Below are 11,353 nucleotides of genomic sequence, written 5' to 3'. Positions count from 1 at the left end.
AGATGATGGATGGATGGATGATGGATGGATGGATGATAGATGACAGATGGGTAGACAGACAGTAGGTGACAGGGCGAGTGAAGGAAGAGCTCTTTCTCTTCCTAGGTAGTAACTGTGGAAGGAGAGACAGAAGTGGAAAGTCAGCATTCCCGCACCCTGTGTAATATCTGATTCCGACAGGGTCATCTATCTGGGCTAAAGTCGCCAGGTGAAGGACGTTGGGACAGGTTCGTCCTGGCATCTCAAAGCGTCACCTCACAGACAACATGTCCACCCCGAAGAGGAGAAGCATCCCTGGCTCAGCAGGGACCGCTGAGGGCAATGGCACCCCAACCTGAGTCTAGTCCTGAGAGGAAATCGGACGACATCGAGAGACAGAACATTCTACAGGACGACTGACCCGGGCTCCGGAAAAACAGTGTCATAAAAAAAAAATACACACGTGTTGGCAGAGCGAGGTGACTGTCACAGATTAAAACAGACAAACGACCCAAGGCAATGCGTGGACGTGGCCTGCGTTCTGGACACAAAACGGTAAAAAAGCCGTGAGAGACATTTGAGGAAAAGTCGAGAAACTTTCGGCACGGACTCCGGGAACCGATCGTGGTTTCCTTAGGTGTGATGAGGCCATCAGGGTTACGCAGCAGCGAATGAAGATGGTGGACACGCGAACGCAGAGGTGCGTAGACGAGAGGTCGGCACATAGAAAAGCTGATGCGCCAAATCGCTAACAACCGGCGCATTTAGGGGAGGACACTGCAGAGCTGTATTTTATGATGCGCTCACCTTTTCTGTGGGTTTGAGATTTTTGAAAATAAACAGTCGGGGGACGGGGGAGAGGGGCATGAAGAAGGAGCAGCCCCGTCCTGTCCCCCGCTGGCCCCTTCCTCACCGTCCGGGCCCGGGAGCCTCGGGAGCCCCACCCCGTGGGGCTCGGGGAGCGCGTGCCCTGGAGTAGCCCTATTGTCGCCAGATTGTTTGCAAAGCAGGCGTTTTTGCGGGAAAGGTGGCGTTTCCAGGGCGTGAGGGGAGGCAGCGTGGAGGGCGGCCGGTTGTCATGGAGTCTCGTGGGGCCCTCTTCCCCGGACTTGACGCGCGCTTGTGTCCCGGGGGGACCGTGTGGGCGGAGAGCGGAGCAGAGGGAGCGCACAGGGCCCGGCCCGCCCACGGGGCTGATTATCCCTGATTGCCTGCTTTCGACTTTCGGTTGCCATGGAGACGGGCTAAAGCGTGACTCCCCTCAGATTGACGCACTTTGCTCGCCTGACGCCTGGCCCCACTCACCTGCTGGGGCGCTGCCCGGCGATGGCGTCTGGGCGACAGACTGATGAACTGGGAGGCTGGGGCGGGGGCGGCGGAGTCCTCGGGGGCCCGTGGCAACAGAGCTGCTGTCACCCTCGTCCCCCAGGGGGGCTGCCGGGTCTTAGAAACGTTTTCAAGGCAGGGGGCTGGGGGCAGCACGCTGCGTACTGAGGACATGCTGTGTTCATGGTCCCTACGGATACTTTCCCGAATGCGGGTCCAGGCCCCCTGGGTGGGGACAGTGTGCGGCTCATAGGCGCAGGTCCGTCCCTCAGCACAGGTCACGGTGGCAGCCCCCTTGGCGGGGCTAGAGCAGGCAGGGCCGTGCTGAGGACCGTGGGCCGGGAAGCCACAGTCTCCTCACCGTGGAGGCCCCGGGGGAATGCGCGCTTTCTTAAGTGCTGGGGATAAAGCTGGCGTCCAGCATCTTTAAGAGAACGGGTGAAGAGAGGCACCCACAGTGCTGGGAGGACTGTTCTGGAAGCCTCCGGCACGTGACGAGCGTTCGGATTTGCCTGGGGTCCGCCCCGTCTCTGGTGCCGGGGAAACGAGGGGGCGTCGCAGGCGTGGGCAGTGGGAAAGGTGCTCCACCGTCTGGCGGCCCCACAAACTCCATGCCCAGGTATAAGGACAGGCTTCTGAGGTTTCTGCGGGCTGGAGGGGGTCCCCCGTTTCGACGTGGGTGTCACCGACAAGTCAGAGGCTAGAGAACTGTAAGGAGCTGAGCTTCCAGGTGGGTATTTAAGCAGAGAAGCTGAATCCTAGGGGCTTCTGCCCAGATCTCAGCCACATTTTATTGAGCCGTAACGGACAGACAGCGCCGTGTGCGTTTGGGGTACAGCGTGATGGTTTGACACGCACAGCTGCCGTGACGCAGTCACCTCCATCACCGCTTACTGTCGTTAGGTCTGGCCGCTTAGCACCTTCCACGTACACAGCACAGTGTCCTAGCTACAGTCGCCGTGCTCTAGATGACCTCTCCAGGACGCGACACCTCTTATCAGGACGTGTTCACACTTTGCCCGACGTCCCCCCCTCCCCAAGCGCCCCAGGCCTCGGCCACCAGCCTTCTGCCCCGGTTAACCGAGTCCGGCTCGTTCAGAGTCTGCATCCGTGTGAGATCATGCAGCGTCTGGCTCCCTCTGTCTGAGACGCTTTGCTCATCACCCGTGTTGTCAGAAACAGCAGGATTTCCTTCTTTTCTGTGGCCGGACGATATGGCGTTGTATACGTACCCTACCTTTCAGCACCCAAATCCGCTGGTGGACGCTCTGGCTGCCGCTTATGAACGGCACCGCCATGAACGTGGGGCGTGTGGGTCTCTCTCCGAGTTGGTGATTTCATGTCCTTCAGATAAATACCCAGGAGTGGGCTTCCCGGGTCCGATGGGGGTCCTATTTGTCGTTTTCAGGGGAAACGCCACACTGCCTCCCCGCGTGGCTGTACCAGTTCCTATTCTCGCCGGCAGCTTCGGAGTCCCCTCTCTTCCAGATTCTTCCCTGTCCTTCCTCGTATCTCTCCGAGGGTCAGGACTCCGTTAATTTCTTCGTGCCCCGACTCATCGTCATTATCACAATGCGTGCTGGTGTCATCGAACTGTCCGCCTTGGGCAGGGGACGTGCAGGGCAAGAGTTTTCTAGGGGTGACAGGACCAAAGCTGAGAAAACGCGTCCCCTTGCCTGCTGGGCCACGTCCTCCGTTTAAGGACCTGGGGGTGAGTTGCACTTCCTCGCCCAGCGGTCAGTGACCGGGCTCAAATTCGATATTCCAACTTATTAAGTCACAGGTTATATTTAAATTGCACCGGTGAATAAAGGCTCAACAGTGTGAGCGCTTGTAAAACTGATTGAGAAAAAGAAGTTACCGGAAGCTGATGACACTATTGTTAGAGTGATGCTTTTTAGCTTCCGAAGCAATTCCGAAGGTTTTAATCATCCCCGATGGACTTCTCGCTCTGTCTTCCCGTCGGCACCGCAGAAAAGAGTCACCGGTCTAGAAATCACAAGTCTCGTCGTTGGTATGTGTGTCTTCTAGTGACCTAAATAAAAATGCTTGGCATTTCTGCATTTCCTGAAACGGCGTTCCCTTCTGGAGTATGCTGGCGGCAGGACGTGGTGCCTCGGTGGGCGGTAGGGAATGAAGCCTATGCCCCATGTCTTCGATTTTTCTTTTTCTTATTCTGTTTCTTTTTAATTTACCTTTTTCTTTATTCCCCTTCCCTACCCCTGTCCCCTTCGGCAAGCATCAGCTGGCTCTCTATATCTGCGCATCTGTTTCTGTGTATTCATTCGTTTTGCCTTTCGGGTTCCACATATAATCGAGCTCAGACGGTATCTGCCTCTCTCTGTCTGACTTATTTCACTGAGCATAACGCCCTCCAGGTCCATCCATGTCGTTGCAAATGTCAAGATCGCGTTCCTTTTCACGACTGAGTAATATTCCATCGTGCGTAGCACCTCTTTTCCATCCGGTTCTCTGTCGATGGGCACTTAGGTGGCTTCCATATCTAGGCCATTGTAAATAATGCTGCGTCGGACACGGGGGCGCATAGGTCTTTTCTAATTAGTGATTTGGGTTTCTTCAGATCAATACCCAGAAGTGGGATGGCTGGAACATCAGGTAGTTCTATTTTTAACTTTTTGAGGAACCTCCAGACTGTTTTTCAGAGCGGCTGCCCCAGTTTGCAGTCCCACCAACAGCGCACGAGGGCTCCCTGTTCTCCACATCCTCACCCACACTTGTCGTTGATTTACTGATGATGCCGTCCTGACGGGTGTGAAGTGAGGTCTCATTGTGGTTTTAATTTGCATTTCTCTATTAATTAGTGACATTGAGCATCTTTTCATATGCCTGTTGGCCATGTGTATGTCCTCTTCAGAGAAATGTCTGGTCAGGTCCTCTGCCCGTTTTTTAATTGGATCGTTTAGTTTTTCGGTGTTAAGATGTATGGGTTCCTTGTGTATTTAGATTAACCTCTTATCGGATGTATCATTGGCAAATCTCTTCTGCCATCCGATAGGCTGTCTTTTCATTTTGTGGCCGGTTCGCTTTGCTGTGCAAAACCTTTTTAGTCATCCCATTTGTTTATTTTTTCTTTTGTTTCCTTTGACTGCGGAGATATATCAGAAAATATTGCTAAGAGCGGTGTCAGAGAGTTTACTGTCCATGTTTTCTTCTGGGAGTTTTATGGTTTCAGGTCTTAGATTTAAGTCTTTAATCGATTTTGAGTTTATTATTATATGTGGTGTAAGAAGGTGGTTCAATTTCTTTTCTTTTCTTTTTTTCTTTGCCTGTATCTGTCCAGTTTTCCCAACACCATTTGTCGAAGAGACTGTCTTGACCCCACTTTGTATTGTGGCTTCCTTCGCTGCAGATGAATCAACCGCATAAGCAGGGGTTTATTTCTGGGCTTTCTATTCCACTGACCTGTGTCTGCTTTTACGCCGGTGCCATGCTGTTTTGATTATGATAGCTTCGTAGTATAGTTTGACATCGAGGCACACGATACCTCCTCCTTTGCTCTTTCTCAAGATTTCTTCGCCTATGCGTGGTCGTTTGGGTTCCATATAAATATTGGAAGTCATTGTTCTAATTCTGTGGTCCGCCCACACGCGACCGGGAGCTACTAGACAGGGCCGTGGAGGTGGCTCAGAGGTGGCGTGGTAATGAGGACACTGATAACTCAGGACCACATGCAGAGAGGACCGGCAGCCAGGCATCAGTGGTGTGCCCAGGGTCCCGCGTGCGGACGGGACACCAAAAGGTGTCTGCAGCGAGCAGCCGTCCGGAGGAAACCGAATCCTGGGGGGCCAGGCCTCCTGCCAGCCCAGCCTTCCGGCGGCCTCCGACCCCGCCACCCACCGTGTCCCGGAGGCTGGCAGGGCGGCAAAGCCACGCTGCGGGATGGACTTTCCCAGAGAAGGCTGCCGTGGCCTCGCGACCCCCAGTTACATTTTCCCGCGGGGCGGGGGACGGGAAGAGCTGGTGTAACAGGGCAAAGGCCACAGATCTTTCTGATGACAGGGCCACCCCCGGTGTCTGCTCCATGTCACGGGGCCTCAGAGACCCTCCACACCCACACTCCCATTGTTTCCCAAAGGAAGGGAGGAAGGTTGCGACCTAGGGTTGGGGACAGAGGCCTCCACCCTGTCGGGGCTCGCAGTCCCCATCAGCTCACCTCCACCCGCCGTGAGCTTGGTGGTTTCTGGGCCAGGGATGACGGTGCCATCCCTCGTGGCTGGGAAGAGGGGGCCCGGAGCCCTCACAGTGCTGGAGAGCTGAGGGATTTCAAGTAGGGGGATGTCTCAGGAAGGGGGTTCTATTCCTTACGCCTGCAGCACCCAGTCTTCCTAGGTGGTCTCCCATCCGAGTACTCACCAGGCCTGACCCTGCTTAGCTTCCGAGATCGGCCGGGATCGGGCGCGTTCAGGGTGGCGTGGCCTCGGGGGGATTGTTATTGTACCCCATACATTCGTTTGTCCCACGTGGCTTCCCATCAGCAACGTTAGGTCCCTTTTCGGCGTAACTCACAGCAGTCTCTCTCCAGGGCGGTGACCCCCCTCCACCCACCTCCGCCCGACTCAGAAACGCTTATCTTAATATGCGTGTATTTCACATTTCAGTGTCTTTGGGACAGTGGCATCTTAGAACTGGGTCGTTCTTTAACCAACTGCCCCTTTTTCCCCCTGGATGCTGCGTTAAATAATGGTGCCGTTGAAATCAGCGCCGTCTTAGATTTAATGAACTACGTGATCGAGATTCGGGGTGTGCGGTGGCATATAAGGGTGAAGGGAAAACCCAAATTCCGGATGTTGGTGTTTTCAGATGCGGCTTAAAAGGGGGGTTCGAGGAAGCCCTTGGCCTTGCGAAGACGCGGTGGCCGCGCCTGGGACAGCCGGTGCGCGTGCAGGCGGCATCGGGGAGGGGCGTCTCTGGGACCCGACGCCCGCCCCCCACGCCGCGGGCGCCCGGCTCGCGGCCACAGTGCCTGCAGACACGTGCGACGTCACCGCACCTGTCCAAGGCCGGTGACCCTGAGTTTCCGAGAGAGTGACATATCAGGCCTCTTCTCTCCATAGATTCTCTCCCCGGGAAGGCGATGCTGAAGGCCAGCACGGTTTTTGGGGGGGCTACTTCCCCCTTTAGTACTTGGGGGGCCGCGTGCTGCGCGAGCGCATCCATGGGGCCTCGCGCCCCACCCCGACGTCCGCGTGCAGGGAGAAGGTGGGGCGCGGGTGCCGGTCAGAGGGGGTCCCCAGCGGCCTTGCCCTTCCCCCTCCAGGCAGCTCATGGGTCCTCGGGGGCCTTTTCCTTTGTGGGACCAGAATAAGATGAGGCCCAGCGGGAATGCCCGCGCGCGGGGACCGGGGTTCACCCCCAGGTGTGCGTCCCAGGCCTGGGCCGGGGACCCCGGAGAGACATCTGCGATTTGCCAGGAAACGAACAATCACTCTTGATCAAAGGGAAAATCAGGGTCTGGCAGCCCTTGAACCTCTGGGGCGCCCGCGAGCAGGCGGCGGCAGCCCGGGATGGCTCTCGACCCCGGGACGCGCGCCCTGAGCCCGTGCACACGGCGGCCTCGCGGGTCCCCGGCTGTACGGCCCTGGAGTCCTTGTCAGGGATGGAAAGAGGGCGGACCGCTGAAGGGACATGCGTGGGCGACTGGCACGAACCGGAGCCTTCGCGTGCACACCAGCTTGTGTAAAGCGGTGCCTCCGATGGAAACTGGTTTTCAAGTCTGGGCAGGTGCTGCACTGAGGCCGGAGCCCCAGGCGGCAGCGAGGAAGCGGGGAGCTGCTGCGGCTGGGGACGCCGGGGGTCTCCTCGCTCCAGGGGGGCCCGGTGCCACCCAAGCTGGACCCCCTCAACCAAGGGGAGTCCATAAGGATTGGGTCTGGCTTCCTCGGCGTGGTAGTTAGGCAAAGACAGATAAATCGATGAAAAAAAATAAGCTAAAATATAGATGTATGCATATAAAAGGAAATAATTTATTTTCAAAAGATCTGTGAGGGAAAGATGGATTTTTCAATGAATTTTCTAATAGACGGAGTCGTCGTGGAGGAACCTAAAACCTGGCGTTTGACCCCCCGTGACACAGAAAGCGAGTTCCGTGTACATCACAGGCCTAAACTCGGCGGACGATCTCATGCAGCATCAAGAACGTAATTTAGGAAAACGGCTTCGTGAGACTGGGGATGCGTCCCATTTCTTACACCAGACATAGGCGGTATTTACCATAAGAGAGAAAGACACTGATGTGGCCGATGAAAAGCTGGGGACGGAGCGAGCCAAGCGCGAGAGTCTCCGGGTCTCGCAGGTGTTGAGCTCGGGTTCGGAATTGGAACGCGAGGTGACGGTGGCGTCTGTCCCCGGAGACCTGAACATCGAATGGGCTAATGAGACGGATCCCCATCCGCGCGAACCAGTAGGTCAGTATCTGCTCATCCTGGCAGCTCTTTCTAAGGAATTGCAGAACGGATTTGCACTAACCGTAGGATGCATCACTGTCGTATGTCTCAAGGGAAGAGCAGAGCCACCGACAACCTATGACCCAAATATTTCTTTTTTTTATACTTTTAGTTCTCAGTTGTAGTTGGCGTTCAATATTATATTAGTTTCCAGAGTATAACAAAGCGATTAGACGCTTCCGTAACTTAGGTGATGACCCCAATAAATGGAGTGCCCGCCAGACACCACGCACAGTTATTACAATCTTACTGACGCCATTCCTTGTGCTCCACATCCCCGTGACTCTCTAGTGACTGCCAATTTGTCCGCGAGTTTATCCTCTTCCTCGAGATCATCAGGTCACCTAATTTCCTGGCATCTTATTCCTAGTGCGCCCTTATAACTGCCCGGTACTCGTGGAGGGCTGGGAAGACGCCCCCTTCTTCAGTGGTTTGATTTTACTAATTCGAGTCCCATCCCGTGCCCCTCTCTGCTCGAGCTTTACCGGCCGAGCTTCTGTTTTCAAAGGACCGTTTCTTGGTTGTCTTAACTTTTCTCCCTTGTTTTTCAATTTTCTATTCGATTCATTTCTGCTCGATCTGGGTAGAATGTATTGCTCCGTTCTAGTTCCTTCAAAGGGAAGGTCAGCCTTTCCACTCGAGGTGTTTCCTATTGTAACGTGATTTCTCTCCAAGCACCGTTTTAACTGTATCTCTTAACCTTTGCTATACCATGTTTTCGCCTTCATTCATCTCAAATTATGGTCTGATTTTTCTTTAACCGTTTCTACCTTTACTAAAATATAATAGACATAACTGTGTAAGCTTAAGGCGTGCACCGCGATGATTCGATACATATTTACATTGGGAAACAGTCACTGCGATAAGGTTATATTTGCTTGCGATTTCTTTCCCGCCACATTGATTCCCTAAGCATGGGAGGTTTAATTTCTGCAGATTTGTGAATTTCTATGTGTTATTGACTTACTCTGTTATGGTCAGGTAGCATCCTTTGTTTGGTTTCGGCTTCTATGCACTTATCGAGACAGGTTTTATAGCCTACCGGGTGGTCTGTCCTGCACAGAGTCTCATGCACACATCCGTGGAGCAGAGTGTGTGTTCTTCCCTTATTACGTGAAGGGTTCTGCGGTTGTCTGTTAGATTCAGCTGAACTATTGTGTTGTTCAAATCTTCTGTTTCCCCGTTAATCTTCTTCCTAGTTTTTCTAGCCATTATTGAGAGTGGGTTATTGAAGTCTCCAACTATTATTGTTTAATTGTCTGTTTCTCCCGTAAACTATGTCGCTTTCGCTTCACGTGCTTTGGGTTCTGTTGTTAGGCGCATGTGAGTTTAAAGGTACGTCTTCTTGATAGGCTGGCCATTTTATCATAAAATGTCCTTTCTCTTTAGTGATAATTTTTTTTCTTAAAATCTATTTTTGTCTGATATGCATATCGCTCTTCAGTTCTCCTTTGGATAATGTTTTCACAGTATGTATTTTTCATCATTTGACTTTAATTGTGTCTTTGTTTCTAAAGTGTCTCCCTTCTAGAAAACATATTTGAATCATGTTTCCTTATCAGTTCTGACAATCTCTGCCTATTGGTGGGATTTTATATCTATTTACCTTGAATGCAATTACTGTCGATCAAAGATCCGTGTCTCGCATTTTATTATTCATTTCTGATGTCATTTCGGTTTCATTCCATGCTTAACCAACATTGCCTCCTTCTGTATTTCCCAATGAACCCTTCTAATTCCCTAGCTGTTTTTTGGAATTATTTTCGCATTCGTTGTCATGGTGATCGCAATTAACATGTTAACTTGAAACGATCTAATTAACATTAATATAAACGTAATTTCATCACTATAAATTAAAACAAAGTTCCGACGTCACTCTGTTCCTTCGCTCCCTCCTTCGTACTGTTATTTTCATATAAATTATCGCTTTATTCATCGCAAGTCCATCACAGTTTTAAAATTAGTGATTGGGAAAGTTGTGTATTAAATCATATAGATGACAAGAAAGTCATCTATATGAATTAACAGAATTCATATAGATGAATTCTGTTAGAATACAACACTTACACTTACACTTACCCACACCGCTATCTTTACTTGTACTCTTGATATATTTGTGTGGATTCGAGTTACCGTTTGGTGTCTTATAATTTCCCTCCGATGACTCGCTCTGCTGTTTCTTGTAAAGCCAAACAATTAGGGACAAAGTCTCCCTGTTCGATTTATCTGAGAGTATCTTCTCTCTCAGCGTTGGACAGTAGCCCTGTAGATATAGAATTCTTATTTGACATTATTTTTTTCTTTCAGAGTTTTGAATATTTCCTCCTCTTCCTTCTGGATTTGTGACTTCTGATGATAAATCGACTGTTGATAATGCGAGGGTTGCTTGTTTGGATCCCTAGCTTTAAATATTTCCTCTTTATCTCTGGCTTTTGACAGTTGGACTCTACTTACTGTTCTTTGATGTCAGTCGCTACATTTATTCTCTTGGGACTTTCTTTGACTTCTTGAATGCGTAGTGATTTCCATCATATTTGGGGAGTTTCCAGCTATTATTCCTTAAAATATTATTTTGCTATGTTATCTCTTCCCTTTCTAGAAATCCTATCATGCGTATATCGGTACACTCGACGGTGTCCCAAAGGTGTCTGAGGGTCTGTTCATTTATCCTCATTCCTTTCTCTTTCTTCAGCACGATGCGAATAATCTCAATCGTCCTTTATTCAAGTTTGTCGATTCTTTCTTCTGCCACTTTAAATTGGCTCTCGCCTCCCCAAGCGGATTCTTCAGTTACTGTGTTTTTCGACGCCATGATTTCCATTTTTAAAACAATTGTTTTTATTGACATTCTCTGAGTCTGGGTTTGACGGTTGCTTGTTCTCGCTGTTTCTCACAGTGGGACACGTCATACCTGCCAGTAGGAACCGAGGTAAATACAAGTTTGGCGTGAGGATTTGTGTTCACCTGGCTGGGAGTTGGGTTGTGTTTGGTGTGTGTTGTAGCCGTAGGTGCCAGAAGCTTCGAATTTCTCTAGTGGCCTTCTTTCCCCTCGCTGCTAGCTTTGAGGATTCTTTAGGAACTAAGAGTTCATAGAAAGAACTGGTGTCTTGCCGGGGTGGCCGCTGCGCTCTGGTGCATGATACGAAAGCCAGCTTGGTGTGGCGAGAGGGTCTGTGGGGTGTGGGACATCACAGGTAAATCTCAGTGCTTTAGTTCGCTGCGTCTCGGGACTGTGGCGTTTATGGATATTTCGTCCCTCCTCCAGAGCTGCGTGTGAGACGCTTGCCCTTTGCTCCCCTGCTGGCTCCCCGCCCAGCACCGCCTGAAGCATTCCACGCCTTTCCCTAAGTCCCTGTCTTCGGTTCTCTCTCGGACTGTCCCCCTTCGGTGAGACCGGAAGGCTGGTGGTTACAGCACTGGAGGAAAATCTCCTCCGACTGCCCGGGACAAGGTTTCCAAATTGTCCTCTGGCAAAATCATCCCAGCCCACAAAGGGCTGTCTTTGTAATAGAGAAGGTTCAGGACATGTGTCACAAGGTTACTCTCCTCGTCCCCTGCCCTGGTTTTTCCTCGGGTCCTGACCC

The 11,353-nt window shown here is 51.7% G+C and overlaps 1 pseudogene; it reads right to left on the bottom strand.

The window, feature by feature from the left end:
* Positions 1-5,630: 5,630 nt before the first annotated feature.
* Positions 5,631-5,749, bottom strand: LOC120595371 (uncharacterized; annotated as a pseudogene).
* Positions 5,750-11,353: the final 5,604 nt, after the last annotated feature.

This window comes from Pteropus medius, unplaced genomic scaffold (genome assembly GCF_902729225.1).
Source record: "Pteropus medius unplaced genomic scaffold, Ma_sr-lr_union100, whole genome shotgun sequence".
Lineage (NCBI taxonomy): Eukaryota > Metazoa > Chordata > Mammalia > Chiroptera > Pteropodidae > Pteropus > Pteropus medius.
This window is presented reverse-complemented; position numbering and strand designations above follow the sequence as displayed.